Source organism: Protopterus annectens, chromosome 3.part0 (genome assembly GCF_019279795.1).
Source record: "Protopterus annectens isolate FY-2018-M chromosome 3.part0, PAN1.0, whole genome shotgun sequence".
NCBI lineage: Eukaryota > Metazoa > Chordata > Ceratodontiformes > Protopteridae > Protopterus > Protopterus annectens.
In genome coordinates this window covers 572,628,087-572,646,075 of record NC_056731.1, presented here as the reverse complement: position 1 = coordinate 572,646,075, position 17,989 = coordinate 572,628,087, and positions in this window count along the sequence as shown.

Here is a 17,989-nt window from a genome sequence, read left to right as displayed (position 1 = left end):
TATATATTTAGTCCTTTGTCGACAATTACTTTTAGCTTTCTCTTTAATTCTTGAGCTTAGAGTATGAGAGGTATGTGGGAAGGTGCTGTAGTGGGTTATACACTGTACTCTGACAACTGTGAGCTGAGTGGATAAATTCCTGCACTGCATTTACTTATTCGTTCATTTGACAATATCAAACATCTGAGGCATATAGTTGCAGTCATACAAGTGGCTATAATCAATGGTTGTGGGTGTGTGTGTGTGTGTGTGTGTGTGTGTGTGTGTGTGTGTGTGTGTGTGTGTGTGTGTGTGTGTGTGTGTGTGTGTGTGTGTGTGTGTGTGTGTGTGTGTGTGTGTGTGTGTGTGTGTGTGTGTGTGTGTGTGTGTGTGTGTGTGTGTGTGTGTGTGTGTGTGTGTGTGTGTGTGTGTGTGTGTGTGTGTGCGTGTGTGTGCGTGTGTGTGCGTGTGTGTGGGTTGTGCGTGTGTGTGTGTGTCTGCGTGTGGTAGGAGGCATAACTGCTCTGAACTCTCTATGATTTTACAGAATGTGTCTGATTTTCTGCCTCATATTTTGTTAAAATGTGTTACTTTTTCTGGCAAATTGAGGAGTGCAGTCACTAAATAAACATGCTAATCCAAAGACTTGTTCTAGCAATATAAAGTTAATAGTTGCTTCTCAATTTGGTCCTTTGCCCACCATTATTTTTAGCTTTTCCCTTGAGTCATGAGCTAAGAGGTTGAAGGATATGTAGTATTTTAGACAGGACACTTGGGTATGAACAAAACCCTCTAGTTGAGGTGAGGAGAAAGGCAGCTGTGCACATCACCACCAAGATGGACATCCTTATGGACATACCATGGGAATTAAGAAGAAGGAGGAGGGGATGCTGTTGAGGAGTAAAATGACATGGCAAGCAGAAGGTAGGTAATGAACAACAGCGAGACAATAGGGAGGCAATGACAAGAAGGTACAAGCTGTATTTCCCCTCTGTGATCAAGGGCAATGTTAGATTGCTCGACAACAAGATGGATGAACTTGTAGTGCTGGTCAAAAACAAAAGGGAATTCCAGGAGTGCAGCTTAATATGCTTTACTGACACTTGGCTGTATGAGCATATACCTGATATGGCAATAGATACTGATGGCTTCAAGTGTGTTACGGTGGATAGAGACCAGTCTAGAAGTAGGAAGAGCAAAGGACAGGGGGCTTGTGATTTTTTGAATGAGAATTGGTGCCACTCTGGACACATAGTAACAAAATAGCAAATCTGCAGCCCAGACCTTGAGCTATTAGCGGTCAGGCTACATCCATACTATATGCCCAGAGAGTTCTTCCATGCAATTGCTATTGCAGTATACATTCCACCCTTAGTCAATGCTATGGCAGCATATGATGTCATCCACTTGGTCTCTGCAAGATTCCTGACAAATCATCTGTATGCTGTTGTCCTCATCTCCAAGTACTTCAACCATTTCTCGCTAAACAGAATGCTCAGTACTTTCTCCCAGTTTGTCAACTGCCCTACCAGGGAGAACAGAACACTGGGCCTATTGTATGTGAATGCTAAGGAAGCATACAGTTTCACAGCCATCCCAACACTCGGGAGATCAAACCACAACCTGGTGCACCTGCTCACCATCTGTGTGCCACTGGTTAAGAAGCAGCCAGGCACCATCAGAAAGGTCAGGAAGTGGATAAGGGAAGCCATTGCAACCCTTCAGGACCACTTTGAGACCATGAACTGGGATGCCTTCTCATGGGGAAGACATCAATAGCCTCACTGACTGTGTCACTGAATACATCAACTTCTGTGTGGAAACCACTGTGCCCTTAAAATCTATATGCTGCTTCCCAAACAGCAAGCCATGGATCACCAAGGATACCAAAACCCTCCTGAATCAGAAAAAGAGAGCATTCAGATCCAGAGACAGGGATGCAGTGAAAATGGCACAGAAACAGTGGCCGAGAAGATTAAGGAGGGGAAGGACAGACAGAAGACGAAGTTAGAACAAAAAATGCAACAGTGCAACAGCAAAGAAATATGGAGGGGGATGAATACCATTACCGGGTATAAGTCTGGTAGTCATGTGATGGAGGGGAGTAAAGAGAGAGCCAATGAGTTTAACATGTTCTTTAATAGGTTTGATAACATGCACCAGACAAATATGCATTTTAGTCCCCAACTGCAAAGGGAAGATGCCCTCCTGGATAGCAACATGCTTACCTTGTCTGCCCTCCCCAGTCTTTACTTTTCAACTCAGAGGAACAAAGGTATGCAATCATGTCCAGACCACCTGGCACAAACAAAAAATGCCTACACTCCCACCTCAGCTGGCAAAGCAGATGCTAGCAGTTTGACTATCATCCTATTAGAAGACCAGATTATCAGAGAACTAAGAAGACTTTTGTTTACAAAAGCAGTGGGACCTGATGGCAAATGCCATAGGTGCTGAAGACTTAACACCTTGCAGCTTGGAGGGGTATTATTCAGGATCTTCAACTTGAGCCTCAGTACCCATAGGGTACCCATGTTGTTGAAAACGACCTACCTGATTCCATTGCCAAAGAAGACATGCCCGGGGCATACTTCAGATTACAGGCCTGTGTCACTCATGTCATACTGCATGCAAGTCCTTGCGAAAGCTTGTCCTGGAAGTACTTTGCCCCAAGGTCAGATCAGAATTAGACCCCTTTCAGTTTGCATACCAGGAGAAGATAGGGGTTGAAGATGCCATTATTCACCTTATGCAAAGAGCATACAGTCACCTGGACAAAATGGGAGGATCCCTCAGAATTATGTTCTTCGACTTCTCAAGTGCCTTTAACACCATCCAACCAGACAGACTGAGGAATGAGTTGTCAGCAATGAATGTGGATGTTCCCTTAGTTTCATGGTGCTTGGATTATCTTACTGATAGGCCTCAATATGTGTGACTGCAGGGTAGTATGTCTGACACATTGCTATATAGCACTGGAGCACCACAGAGGACAGTTTTATCACCTTTCATTTTCACCCTGTATACCATAGACTTCAGCTATAACACTGAGTGCTGTCAACTGCAAAAATTCTTGGATGACTTGGTCATAGTAGGAAGTATCAGGCATGGAGATCAAGAGGAACGCAGGAGGGTGCTGAACAGCTTTGTGAGCTAGTGTGAGATTAATCAGTTGCAGCTGAACATCAGTAAAATGAAGGATCTGGTAGTAGATCCAGGGAGATCACTATCTTGTCCACCAATGACCCCTCTGTCAATTAGGGGGTTGAAGTGGAGACTGTTCAGGAGTACAGGTATTTGGGGGTGCACCTTGGCAGTAAGCCAGACTGCTCCAAAATCTCATAGGTGGCATATAAAAATGGTTAGAGTAGGCTGCCCTTACTACAAAGACTTGGATCCTTTGGAGTCAGCAACACTGTGCTGTGTTTTTTCTGAGACTATAGTGGCCATTGCTATCTTCTTCACAGTGACATGCTGGAGTAGTAGTATAAGGCAGAGGCAAACAGACTCAATAAATTGGTAAGGAAGGCTATCTCAGTAGGTGGAGAAGAACTGGACACCCTCAAAACTGTGGCTGAGAGAAGAATGTTAGCATGAATAAAGTCCATCATGGAAAATATTGACCACCCACTCAACAGAGTGGAGGCTGGACAGAGAAGTTCCTTTAGCAGGAGATTGACAAGCATAAAGTGCTCCACTGAACATCACAGGAAATCCTACTCTATAATGCCTCCTACTGTCTTAGCACCACCCCCCTACTGAAGGAGACCACATAGTGCAATGCTAAACCCAAGTTTTTTTTTTTTGTTTTTCCCCATCCTTTTTATCTCTTTTTTATCTCTCTTTTCTCAGTGCAATATCAATCAACAATGCAATTATCCTTTGTGCAATATGCTATACCTTAGTTAAAGTATCGTAATATGCAATACCCATATCCTAGTGTGAGTGATAATTAAAATGGAAGGCTTCCCCTTTCATGTCACTACTATATGTGGTATCAAACGCATCTAATATATTGGCTATAGTCAACAGTGTACCTATATCAGGTGTTGCTGTTATATATGTGGGGCAACATAAGTGAGTATAGTATCTGTCATATCTAATTATGTAACATATGTGTTTGCTCTATGTTTGTGTCTATGTTTATCTGTGCAGTTGTAACATAAGCGATTTCCTGGGGGATCAATAAAGTATTTCCGATTCTGACTCTGATTAATGAGTGTCAACTGAGGCAGTCTGTGGATAAACATGAATGACACCATCTGTTTGGTCACAGGTAATTATCATTGACCTGTAGTAACAGAGCCTCATCCATTTCCAGTTAGTACTACCCAATAAGTTGATTCCTGCAGTCTTCCCTTTACATTAATTTCACCAGCCACCACTGATTTAAATCCATCGTTATCAATACCTAAACTATGATTAGAAACAGCATCGTTTTCTTCTTGCATGCTGACTCAAATAAAGTCAACTCAATCTTTTTTTTCATTTCATTTCTGTGATTTCCCAGATGGAGAGGCTCATGCACACAAGAACCGGTTCATTCCTACAATTTTGTTTTCTTTTTTACTGAGTTTAGCAGACCATTTCAAAGTGTAGTCTATTCAGAATACAGGACACCTGGATTACCAGCAAGCCTTAGTGCCACCTGTTGCATATTTGTCTAATATAAAATTACAGTAAAACTAAAAAATGCGTGGGGACTAGAACTGATATTTAATCATCTTTTACACAGGGATTGCTGCTAGATTGTTGTACTCAGCTCATATGCACATGTTCCATCTAGCTTATACCCTAGCTACCTCATTGGACATTCATACAGCCATCTATTTACTTGCGTGAAGATTATTTGGCTTATGTTATTTCCATAAATGTTTAATATAACCTGCATGTCAGCCTATATGTTAAGTAACAATAGCTTAAGAATAGTGTATATCCCCTTTAAAGAGCAAAGTTCAGATAGGTTCATAGGTTCATAGGTGTTTACTAGGCTAAAGATCACAATGGCCTTTTAAGAGTAGGCATGCATCCCAAATCTCTGACAAGTTCTGGTAACCTTGATACGTGTAAACAGGGGCTTGGAAGATGAAACATTTACAAGCAGGAGCCTGGGAGATTAACCATTTACAGGTTGCCTGTGTCCATTAGAGACATAGGTGCCAAGACAGGGATGAATTTCCTGTTCCCAATCCAACTGTCCAAGTTAAACTTGAATTGGGTTAGGGAGGACCTCTGCTTCACAAAGATGGGAAGCCTGTTCCAGATCTGGGGTAGTCTCTGGGATATATACCTGTCTCTCCAGCAGGTCCTATTTATATGACAGGCCAGGTTTAAATCTTTGGAATGGGTAAATCTGGAATTGTTTGTTTTGTGGATGTGAAGAAGATCAGAGTGGGGCCTGACAATGCATTATATGCCAGGTATAGATCTCCCCTCAACAGCCTGTAGAAGACAGAATACAGGGCTAGGGCCTTGTGGTGGTCTGCCTAGAACATTTTACTTACACCCTGTTTTCTTTTAGTGAGGAACCTCTGTGCATGTTTCAATTGTCGGATATGTCTGGTTAGGTACATACCAAAAGGGAAATTGTACTCAATGATAAGTCTGATGAAGACCAAATACAGTGAAACGATGACTTCCTTGGACTTAGATGTCATAACTTTGTTTATAAGTTGCGCAACATAGAATGATTTCCTCACTACTTTAGACATGTAATGTCAAAGGTTAGATTACTGCCTATGTGTGTCCCTAAGTCCCTCACTACTGAGACAACCCTAAGGGGTGCATTGTCAATATGATAGTTACCAGGGATGGATGACTTCCCGAAGGATACTATTATGCATTTATTGGTATCTAGCTTTATTCTATGTCTTTGACAGCAGTTGTTTGTCTGTGTCAGCCCTTTCGGAGGAATACTTGTCAGTGTGGGATTCAATAACAGCTCCTAATTTACAATCATCTACAAATTTAGTCAGCCAGAAACCATTGACATTGGCCTTGACTTCAGAGAAGTAAATGCCAAAAAGGAGCATTCAATGGGTCGATCTGTGAGGGACTCCACTTGTGGCTGGCTTCTTTGTAGAGGAGAACTGCCCAATTCTAACTTTCTGGGTCCTGTGTGTGATTCAGTTGGCTATCCAATGGGTGACATACAAGTTTATACCTAACCTCTTGAGGTTGTCAACAATGCCCAAGTTGGTTATTGTGTCAAATGCCTTGGCCAGGTCAAGGTAGGCAGTATGAACCATTTTGCCCTCAGCCATTGCTCTGGTGACCTTTTCAAATAAGTCCACCATATTCAGTAGGCATGATCTGCCCTTAGTGAAATCAAACCTGTTTGGGTCCAGTGTCTGAAGGTTTACTATATCACTATTGATCATTTCCATGATAATTCTTTCCATGGCTTTGCATTTAAGACTAGTGAGATTTATGAGTCTGTAGTTTCCAGGGTCTGTAGATGGCCCACCTTTGTACAGAGGGATGACTGTTGCTGTTCTGCATTCATGAGGCACAAAGCCTTTTTGGAGGCTACAGTTGAATAGCAATTCCAGTGGTCCTGATAGGTCATGTTTCATACTATTTAGAAAGCATCCCGGGATATTGTCTGGGCCCATTGATGTTCTTGGCTTTACAGAGATCATTAAGAACCTGTTCCCTAGTGATAGCAGGGGGAGTTATATTTGATGGTCGTTCCTGAGGGAAGGTTAAGAAGGAAACTGGGGTAAAGGTGGAGGTAAATTCTTTGGCCAATAGGTGTGCTATATCTTCTGTGTCAGTATAGGTGGCTCCATTTACAATGAGCTATGCACACAGTTTGTATTGCCTTTGAGGTTGCAGACATAGCTAAAAAATGCCTTTTGGTTGTTCTTGGCCTGTGAGGCCAAATTTACCTCAAATGGTAAACATTATTTGTCCTCTGAGTTGTTTATTTAGTTTGATGAGAGAGATTTTATCCTGCTTGGTGTGTACCTCTTAATTTTTGCCATGATTTTTCTCCTTTTATAAAGCCTATTGATTTTGTGATTCCACCAGGGTGGCTTGTTTTTTGGGTTAGTTCTGTACTTTTTCCTGGTGGGTACAGTTACCTCTATGCAGCTATTAACATGCTTTTATAGGGTTTCTGTGAACAGTCCTGCATAGACAGCAGTGTTCTCTGGGTTTATGGGTGCTTGAAATTTTGCCAGGTTATTATTTACGGTTGGCACAGTGGTAGCATTATCACCTCACAGCAAGAGGTTTTCTGGTTCGATTCTCAGCTGGAGTGCCTTCTGTGTGGAGTCTGCATGTTCTCTCTGCAATTGTGTGGGTTTCCTCCAGGTTCTCTGGTTTCTTCCTACATTCAAAGACATGCATCTGGAGCATTTCTTCCCAGGGCTCCTCTGAAAATTGACTACGTTCCAAGTCAGACTTAACAAATATTAAATCCATAAATAAATACATTTAATAGCAGAAAGTTAGCCTTTGAGTAGTTTCTGAATATTCCAGGGTTAGCTGGTGATTCAGGTTTTATTTTTACTTCAAAGGTGACCATTTTGGGGTCTGATCTTACCAAGGAAGTCATTACTTTAGGGGGTGTGCAGTACTCTCCCATACTAGTGAGGACCAGATCCAGCATGGTTGTACCCCTGGTTGGTGTACTGACAATCTGGTCCAGGGAGTTTGTGTTTTCAAAATCCAGTAATCTCTGTGCTTGTACATTTGGTGTTATACAGGATTCCCAGTTAATAGTGGGGTAAATAAAGTCACCCATGAATATGGTATTGGGTTGGATGGTGAGTGTCTCCAATACGTTTAAATACATGGTATGGATTTCCTGGGTCATAAAAGGGGACCTATAACTTGCAAGGAAGTGGTACTGGATTTTGCCTATAGTGATTTGAACATGAAGTATCTCAAGTGCATTGTGCTGTTTGATCAACCTTGAGGTATAATTTATTTTTTATGTAAATAGAGACACCTCCCCCTTTATTCCCTGTCTGTGTAGTAGGTGGTCTAAATGTGTGGAAGGCATTATAACCTTGCACTGTTGATGTGATTTCCGCACATTTGAACAATATCTCAGTGACTGCATAGATGTCCGCATTCTCTAGGGCAAACAGAGCTTCTAGGGAGTGGAGTGTTTAGACTCCTAGCATTGAACAGTAATACCTTTAGATTTTCTTAGTTTTGGTTTGCTATTTCAGAAGTACTTTCAGTTTGGCATTACCTAAAAAGAGGCACTATGGGGGAAGACAATGTTTTAGCTAATATTTGAAAGCCTAGAGGGTAGAGGTACACACCATCCCTGGCAAAGCAGTGTGGTCTGCTGTCCGTCTCCTTCCATCCTGACAAATATTGCACCCCCTTAGAATAGCACCAGAAACTAAGCCAATTATAAAAGTCATTCATCTTTTGTTCCTATTGTGGCATAATCCTTGGGGAAGGTAAAATGCTGCCCAATGCTAGGGTCATACCAGCCTTGGACACATATTCCGAGAGCTCCACGATGATTCTCTTTATACAGTCTAGGGAGGTACATCTCAGGTCATTTACACCCACATGGACTATGAGTATATTGTTTTATTACAACCTTTACAGCAGTTTTGACATCCACTCATGTGTCCATTACATTTTATCATTGACAGGGTCATGGGGATTCCTTTCTTGGCAGCAACTGGGCATAGTGCTAGGACATGACTTTCAATCAAATTATTCTGGAAATCTAGCCAAGGCAAGATTACCTTTCTATTCATCACTTTCAACTCACTCTCTTGTTCAAAGAGAAAGATGAAACAGGAAAAAAAAAACATTCCTTAAACACATGAAGTACCATTTGATAAAATAATAATGCTTACTTGAATGACTTTTAGCTGAACATTTTTTTTTAAATCCTACTCAATAAACTGCATTTAAGACACCTTCTTTACAGAAGATTCCTCCTGAACAGATTCTTTTTTTTTTTTTTTTTTTTTTTTACTTTAATTCATGATTTTCATCTGGGTCTACTTTGTTTCATTGAATTTACACTTACACGAATGTCAAAAACTCGAGACAACTCCACTGAAAACTTAATAAACCAAAGCATCGCATCACCGATATTTTTTACAGGTAAACTAACCACTTGGCCACCAGGTTACACAAAAAAATATGGCAGCAAATTAAACCCAAGAAAGTGGGGGACTTCACCCCGGCACCCCCCCATGTGGGGGGGCTATGCTCCCCCACATCTCCCTTAAATAAATATACTAACAAGACCACGCTATACTGGGGAAAAGCACAAAGTTCACCCTGGTGGCGAAGTGGTTAGTTTCCCTGTAAAAAATATCAGTGGCTCGTTGCTTCAGTTTATTACGTTTTTAGTGAACATTGTCTTGCGGTTTTCATGTTCGGGTAAGTATAAATTCAATTAAACAAAGTAGACCCTTTCACTCATGTTGTTTACACATTGTCATATATCCAACTAGTAACCCAACCCAACCAAACACAAAAACAAATGAATGCTATTATGAAAAAGTGGTTTTGTATTAGCAAGAAGATATTTAAATATATATTTTGGCATAACTGACAAGAATGTATTATAATGTCATATGCTATAATGTGAATTTCTATTACCCTTTTAGCACACTCTGTCCTCCTTCATTTGATATGCAACAGTTTTAACTAAGGTCTTTAACAAAAAAAAAAGGTAGAAAATGACCAGAGATTGGGCAGTATATAAGTGAAGCAATAAAGTTTATTTAAAAACATGATGGGGGAAGTGCTATGAAATCAGCAAGAAAACATGTTCTGGTTCTAATGATTTATGTAAGAATACGTAGAACTAGCTGCAAGTCTTGAAACCTGAAAAGTCACCAAAGCCTGGTGTTGTAACTATCCTTCTAATGGTTATAGACGAAAATAGACATTAAAGACCAAAGCTCTTTGAAGGCTTGGAAGGGATGGCAGATGAGGTGATAAGCACTAATGTGTGGGATCATACAGATACATTGTACACTAATTCTGGGCACTAATGTGTGGGACTATGCAGATGCATTGATTTGTACACTAACTCTGGGCACTAATATGTGGGACCATGAAGATGCACTTTACTCTAATTCTGGGCACTAATGTGTGGGACCATGCAGATACATTGTAAACTAATTCTGGGCACTAATATGTGGGACCATGCAGATACATTGTACATTAATTCTGGAAGCTGTGCTTAAGATAAATATTGCTACAATTGTCCACTGCTCTATCAAGACATTTACCTGGAGTGCAGATACCTTGTACACTAATTCTGGGGACTAATGTGTGGGACCACGCAGATGCACTTTACACTAATTCTGGGCACTAATTTGTGTGGACCATCCAGAGAGATTGTACACTAATTCTAGGCACTAATGTGTGGGACAATGCAGATAAATTGTAAACTAATTCTGGGCACTAATATGTTGGACCATGCAGATACATTGTACATTAATTGTGGAAGCTGTGCTTAAGATAAATATTGCTACAATTGTCCACTGCTCTATCAAGACATTTACCTGAAGTGTTGATATTATGTGACACATTTGTTTATGAAAAGTTATTAAATGGGGGTAGGAGTATAGCCGTAACAATTTTTAGGTTTCTACGGCCTGTAAAATATGTAGCCACAAAATGTTCTGGCAGCTTAGGACTTTAGAGAATATGCAGGTTTTGACTTCAGAGATAACATAATAAAAACTGTACAATGTACATACTTGCATGTTATCAGTTTTAGGTCATAGCTGTCAGGGTACTAATAAAATTTTGTCTAAAACACAGAATATATCCCAGCACATTTGTATAAATGTTGCTAAGCTGTGGTACATATTTTCAGGCAGAACTGTGTAAAACATGTCAGGCATAAAAGAGAAGAGATATGTCTCAGAACCTTGAATTACTTGGAGTGGATGTGAAGTGAAGTTTTGCTTCATATAGGAAAAAGGATACGTGAAAAGAGACTTAAAAGATAATATAGAAACTGAGAAACTGGGAGCTGTGTTTTATGTAAATAGATATGGATAGCAAAATACAAACAATGAAAATGGTTTTAGTCACTGTAGTTTTGCCCATAGGACAGGCATATTTTTATCAGCCAGAGAAGAAGTTGCGGATATCAACTAATAGGGAGTTGAAAGATTTTATCTGGTAAGTGAAGAATGCATGACTCAAATGGGCTAAGTTGATCCTTCCATTGGGTTTACTTGATTTGAAGGTGTGTTTCAGTGCTACACAGATAAGGCTTCACAAGCAGAAATATATAATTCAAAGTGGAAAGGAAGGATCATGAAACAGAGGGGAAGCTCAAGAATTAAGGAAATACTGGGATTTTGGATACACATTCTTAAGGAAAATAACAATAACCATACAGAATATTATATTCATGAAGCAGCAGAAAGTATTTTAAGTGCTAAGTCAACACGGGATGGAGAAAGGAGATTCAGCCTATAGGGATGACTGCAAATAGGGGTACAAATAATAGAAAAAGGAGGTTGGGATTTACTGGAAAAAAATGGAAAAGGAACTAAGGTATTTTTAGCAAATGATTAGAGAGGAAAATTTAACATAATGGGAAGAGGCCAAGAATTAATTTGGACTGTTAGCTAAAGACTGTCTTCCCTGTCAAGGACTGGCATAAGAGTATAGGTAAAAAGAAAGGAATAGGGGGATCCTAAGTGAAAGATCAGCACTGGTAGAGTTTTTAGTAGAACGAAGAACAAACACTGCTGTTAAATTAGTAGAGTATTTAGTAGAGTAGTAGAGTAAAACATTGCATGATAACTATAGAAATCAATCAGAGGAGGTTAGAAAGTACTGGAAGAGAGACTGGATAAGCAATTCACAAGGAAAAATGGGAGTATATATCTATCTATCTATCTATATATATATATATATATATATATATATATATATATATATATATATATATATATATATATATCTTCATATATATATATGACGTTTTACTGTCTGGAGAGACAATGTAGTTTGTGTCATGACATCTGTCGATGGTTGAAATGGTATGCCTGCTGTGACTGTAAAGTCCGATGTTTAACTGGTAGCTGACGTCAGGTTGTGTAGGTACCAAAACTGTCCTCTGCCATTTGCACTCTTGCTTCTCTTCCCACAGCTCCTATCTCTTCTTCTCTCTCATCTGGCTGCCTGTCTTGATGGCCAGATTTTAAGTAATATGATCTGCAGCCTTGGCTTCCCAGCCTGCTGGACTGATATCGCCTGCCTTTATTTCATGCTTTCAGACATCTTTGAAGTGGAGAATGGCCCTTCCTGTGGGTCTGGAGCCAGAAGCAAGCTCACCATACAGAAGGACTTTGGGGATTCGACCATCCTGCATATGGCTGACATGACCAATCCAGCACAAACACCTTTGGAAGAGTAGAGCAAACATGCTTAATATCCCTGCCTACTCTAGGATATTCTTATTTGGAATGTAGTCTTGACAGGTGATGTCTAGGATCCTTCTGATGCAGTGTAGGTGAAATGCGTTGAGTCTGCATTCTTGGCAGGAGTACAGGGCCCATGTTTCACTACCACAGAGCAGCGTGCTGAGCACACATGCTTGGTACACCTTCATCTTAGTATTGATGGTCAGTTTGGAATTTTGCCAGACCCTCGCCATTAAGCGTGCTATTGCTATTGCTGTCTTACCAATCCTGGTGTCCAGCTCGCCATCCAGGAAGATATTGCTGATGATGGTGTAGCCCAGGTAAATGAAATCTTTCACCACCTCAAGATTGTGATCACCTATGAAGATGCAGGGGAGTGCTGCTGACATCCTGTCTCATTATGTTGGTCTTCTTGAGGCTGATTGTGAGGCCAAAATCTATGTAGGCACCAGTGAAGGAGTTTATGAGGTATTGTAGTGTATCCTCAGTGTGAGCAGTCAGGGCAGCATCATCTGCTAATAGTATCTCTCTGATCAGTACTGTCAGCACCTTGGTTTTTGCTCAAAGGCATACAAGGTTGAAGAGATTGCCAATGCCTCTGATGTAGAGGTATGCACCATCTTTGAACTCATTAAAGGCATGGGACAGTAGCAGAGAGAAAAAGATGTCGAAGAGTGTTGGAGGAAGTACACACCCTTGCTTCAATCTGCTCCTAATTGGAAATGGGTCTGATGAGGAGCCATCATATTGTACAATGCCTTGCATGTCCTCATTAAAAGATGTAATCATGTTCAAGAGTTTAGGGGGACACCCAATCCTTTGTACCAGGGTGAAGAGGCCTTTTCTGCTAACCAAGTCAAATTCCTTAGTTAGATCAATGAAGGCAATGTACAATGGTTTCCTTTGTTCATAGCACTTTTCTTGCAGCTGCCTAACTGAGAAGATCATGTTGATCGTGGACCTTCCCACTCTAAATCCACACTGAGCCTCAGGATAAACCCGTTCCACAAGTGATTTCAGCCTGTTTAGAACTACAGGGTGAAGGCCTTCTCAACAATGCTGAGGATGGATATTCCATGGTAGTTGTTGCAGTCACTTCAGCCTTCTTTGTTCTTGTACAATGTGGTGATGTTAGTGTCAAACATATCCTTGTGCACTGTTCCTTTCTGCCAACATTGTAACAGGGGCTCATGCAGGAGATTGAGACGAGCACACTTCTTTCCAACCTTGATGACCTCTGGGGGAATGCCATCCTTTCCTGGAGCTTTACTGCCGGCAAGGGAGTCAATGGCTTTGCTAAGCTCCTCTACAGAGGTTAGATTGTCACACTCTTCCATAATAGGAAGGGGAGTTATGTTTTCAGCTGCCGTGTTGGTGATGATAGTCTCCTTTGAGTAGAGCTCCTGGTAATGTTCTGCCCATCTCTCCATCTGTTTGCCTCAGCCTGAAATGACTTCACCTGAGTCAGACTTTAGGGGTGCAATCTTGGCTTTACTGGGGCTGAAGGCTTTCTTTATACCCTCATATATGGCATGAATGTTGCCACAGTCAGCAGCAAGTTGGATACTGTGACAGAGGTTCAGCTATTAGTCAAAGGCACATTGCAGTATGATCCACTGGATGTTGTTTCTGGCCTTCCTAAATGCAGCTAGAGTCACCTCTGAAGGGTCCCTCTTGTAGTTGAGCAGTGCTGCTCACTTGGCTGTTAGTGCTGGTTTGATCTCAATGATTCCTGCTTCAAACCAATCTGAATTCTGTCTCTGTGTTTTGCCAAAGATATTCATGGCGGAGTTGTAGAGGGTCAGAAATCCAGAAAACACTTCACTGCCAAATATCCAAATAAAACAAAGCTAAGTAATCACCAAGAACGTAGTATTTAATGAAGCTTTCGGGCACACATCCCTTCATCAGCATACATAATCACATCTAAATCTTCTTTATATAGAGGGTTATTTAAAAAGCACATGATCAGAACCAGCCTATAAAAATATATCTAATCTATTACATCATTACATAATTTAAAAACATATAATCAACCATTTATATTTGAAATTTTTATAAAACTTTAAAAATAACAAGATTTACTAAACATCAATGTCATCTAAAAAGCTGTATAATAGTATACATATACATATATTTAGCATATATTTATCTTATTTTATTTTATTTCTAACTGCTTTCTGACTAAAACAGGCTTGATACTGACTGCACTGTTAAGACCTGGATTTAAATCTGCCTGTAGTCTAATTATCCAATCTAATTCTTTTAACTCTATAGCATTATTTATATCACCACCTCTTATACCTTGCTCAACTATATCTACCACTCTGAATTTAAAATTATGAGTCTCGAATTCCATGGTATGTTTATATAGGGCATTTGTTTGTACTTTCCTATTTATTTCAGATCTATGTTCTATAATACGGTCCTTAAGCCGTCTAGTAGTTTTCCCTATATAAAATGCATGGCAGTGCGTGCAGGTAGCGAGGTAGACTAATCTACTCGTATTAAATGTTGCTACTATATGAAACTTATATTCCTTATTTGTAATGGGATGTTTAAATATTTGATCAGATTCAAATATATCTTTACAGCAAGTACAGTTTTGGCATTTATAAGTGCCTAACCTACCTTGTTCTGGCTTGCGTGTTTCCTTAAAATCTTTATAACATAATATATTTTTTATAGATTGATGGTTTCTATATGCAAAACTAGGTTTAGGGCCTATCAGTTTTTCTATTTCTGGCATAGCCATCAATATTGGCCAGTTTCTTTCAATAATCTTAGTAGTTTGATATGTAAACCCATTGTATGTCATAACATATCTACTTTTTTGTTGTTGCCCTATCCTTTGTGTTGTGTATGAGTCCTCCATTGCACCGGTAATATCAACTAGCCAGCAAGCTAGTGTGCACGACGTAACTCCAATGACGTCACAATGTTGCGATGAAGAAGGACCGAGAGGCGATGGAGTCCTAATGGAGTTAGTTACAGGAGGTAACAGCTTGAATACAGCCAATACATCGAGCACCTGCACTCCAACAAAACAAAAAGTTGATTTCAAAAACAAGAAACAAGCGGAGATTTCTGCTTTTTTACCGTTTCGGTTAAAACAACTGGAAAAGGTAATAATTCGGAAAGTGCAACAGGAGAAAAACCCAAGTGTAGCAGTACCACAGCAGCAAGCAGTGCAAGGGGCGAAAAGAAAGAACGACAGCCCACGGCAAGCCAACAAATTACCCCGCAGATAAATGTAGTTGTTCCTACCATCAATGAAGGTACTTTAAACTTAACACAGTGTTGTTTATCTGAAGATTATTATAAACTGTTGAGCAAAGGATTGAAATTTATACCCTTTGCTATGGACAATATAGCTAATGCAATTATTGATCTTAGATTATTCACTAGAAGTATAATGTTACAGCTATTATTTACAAATACGAATTCTACTGAAATCTTTTATAAAAAGTCGAGTACTTTTATTCCTCAGCTATCACCAGTGTTATTGGCTTTTACTAATATAGTTGAAATTGAATTAAGGTCCCTATATTCAAAGAAATGTGATAAAGTAAGAAAGTATAATTTAACATATGGGGAATATCAAACTCTTTTGGAATTAAGGAATGATAAAGAATTAATTATAAAGCAAGCAGATAAGGATGGGGCTACTGTGCTTATGGATAGAAGTTTTTACAATACAAAATTTAAAAACTTTCTTGCTGATGTCAATACATTTAAACAAATAACCTTTTTGGAAGTAAAGAACCAAATAATGCAAGTAAATATGGTTATATATGACATGCAGTTAAATAATGAAATTTCATTAGATTTATTTAATTATTTTTCTTTTCCGTGCCCCAAAATTCCACAGATCTATGGAATTCTGAAAATCCACAAATCATTACAAGACCCGCCACTGAGACCCATTGTTTCAGGTAGAGGATGGGTGACTGAACCCATCTCTAAATATTTACAAAAAGAATTGGCAAAATTATTACCTAGGTGTAACAGTATTATAAAGGACACAACTGATTTTTTGAGTAAATTAAACACATGGTATGGCATGGCAACAAATGAATATATTTTGGTAACACTTGATGTGGAATCACTATTTACAATCATTCCCACTGACTACGGTATTGAAGCCATAAGGAGATTATTATTAATGGACTCCACTAAGCAACCATGTGAAGTAGAAAAATTATGTTTACTGTTAGACCTAGTTTTGACTAAGAATGTATTTATCTTTGATGGCATTCCTTACAAACAACTAACAGGAGTAGCCATGGGAACCTCAGTGGCAAATACATTTGCAAATCTTGTGCTATATTACTGGGAGAGAAAATATGTATTAAGTAATAATAATGCACACAATATATATGTAAAAAGTTACGCTAGATTTGTGGATGATTGTTTTTTTGTATAGGAAGGCACTGAAGAGAATTTATTGCTTTATTTATCTTATTTAAATAATACAACTAACTTCTTAAAGTTTAAAATGGATTATTCTAGGCATTGTATAGTGTTTCTGGATGTTAAATTGTATAAAAGAAATGAAAAATTGGAAACAATGATCCATAAGAAAGAAGTACATACAATAAGATATTTGAAAAAAGCAAGTATGCATCCCCCACATATATTTAAGGGAATTGTTAAATCACAAATGATTAGGGTGAGTAAATTAACAACTGATAATAAACAATATGAAGCTGAAATAGCTAAAATGAAGGATGAATTTGTAACCAATGATTACACTGAAACTATTGTAAATAATATTATGGAAGAAGTGAATTTAGGTAGACATAATAAGTTTAGACCAGTATTAAATGTTCCTTTAATACAAATGGAGGACTCATACACAACACAAAGGATAGGGCAACAACAAAAAAGTAGATATGTTATGACATACAATGGGTTTACATATCAAACTACTAAGATTATTGAAAGAAACTGGCCAATATTGATGGCTATGCCAGAAATAGAAAAACTGATAGGCCCTAAACCTAGTTTTGTGTATAGAAACCATCAATCTATAAAAAATATATTATGTTATAAAGATTTTAAGGAAACACGCAAGCCAGAACAAGGTAGGTTAGGCACTTATAAATGCTAAAACTGTACTTGCTGTAAAGATATATTTGAATCTGATCAAATATTTAAACATCCCATTACAAATAAGGAATATAAGTTTCATATAGTAGCAACATGTAATACGAGTAGATTAGTCTACCTCGCTACCTGCACGCACTGCCATGCATTTTATATAGGAAAAATACTAGACGGCTTAAGGACCGTATTATAGAACATAGATCTGAAATAAATAGGAAAGTACAAACAAATGCCCTATATAAACATACCATGGAATTCGAAACTCATAATTTTAAATTCAGAGTGGTAGATATAGTTGAGCAAGGTATAAGAGGTGGTGATATAAATAATGCTATAGAGTTAAAAGAATTAGATTGGATAATTAGACTACAGGCAGATTTAAATCCAGGTCTTAACAGTGCAGTCAGTATCAAGCCTGTTTTAGTCAGAAAGCAGTTAGAAATAAAATAAAATAAGATAAATATATGCCAAATATATGTATATGTATACTATTATACAGCTTTTTAGATGAC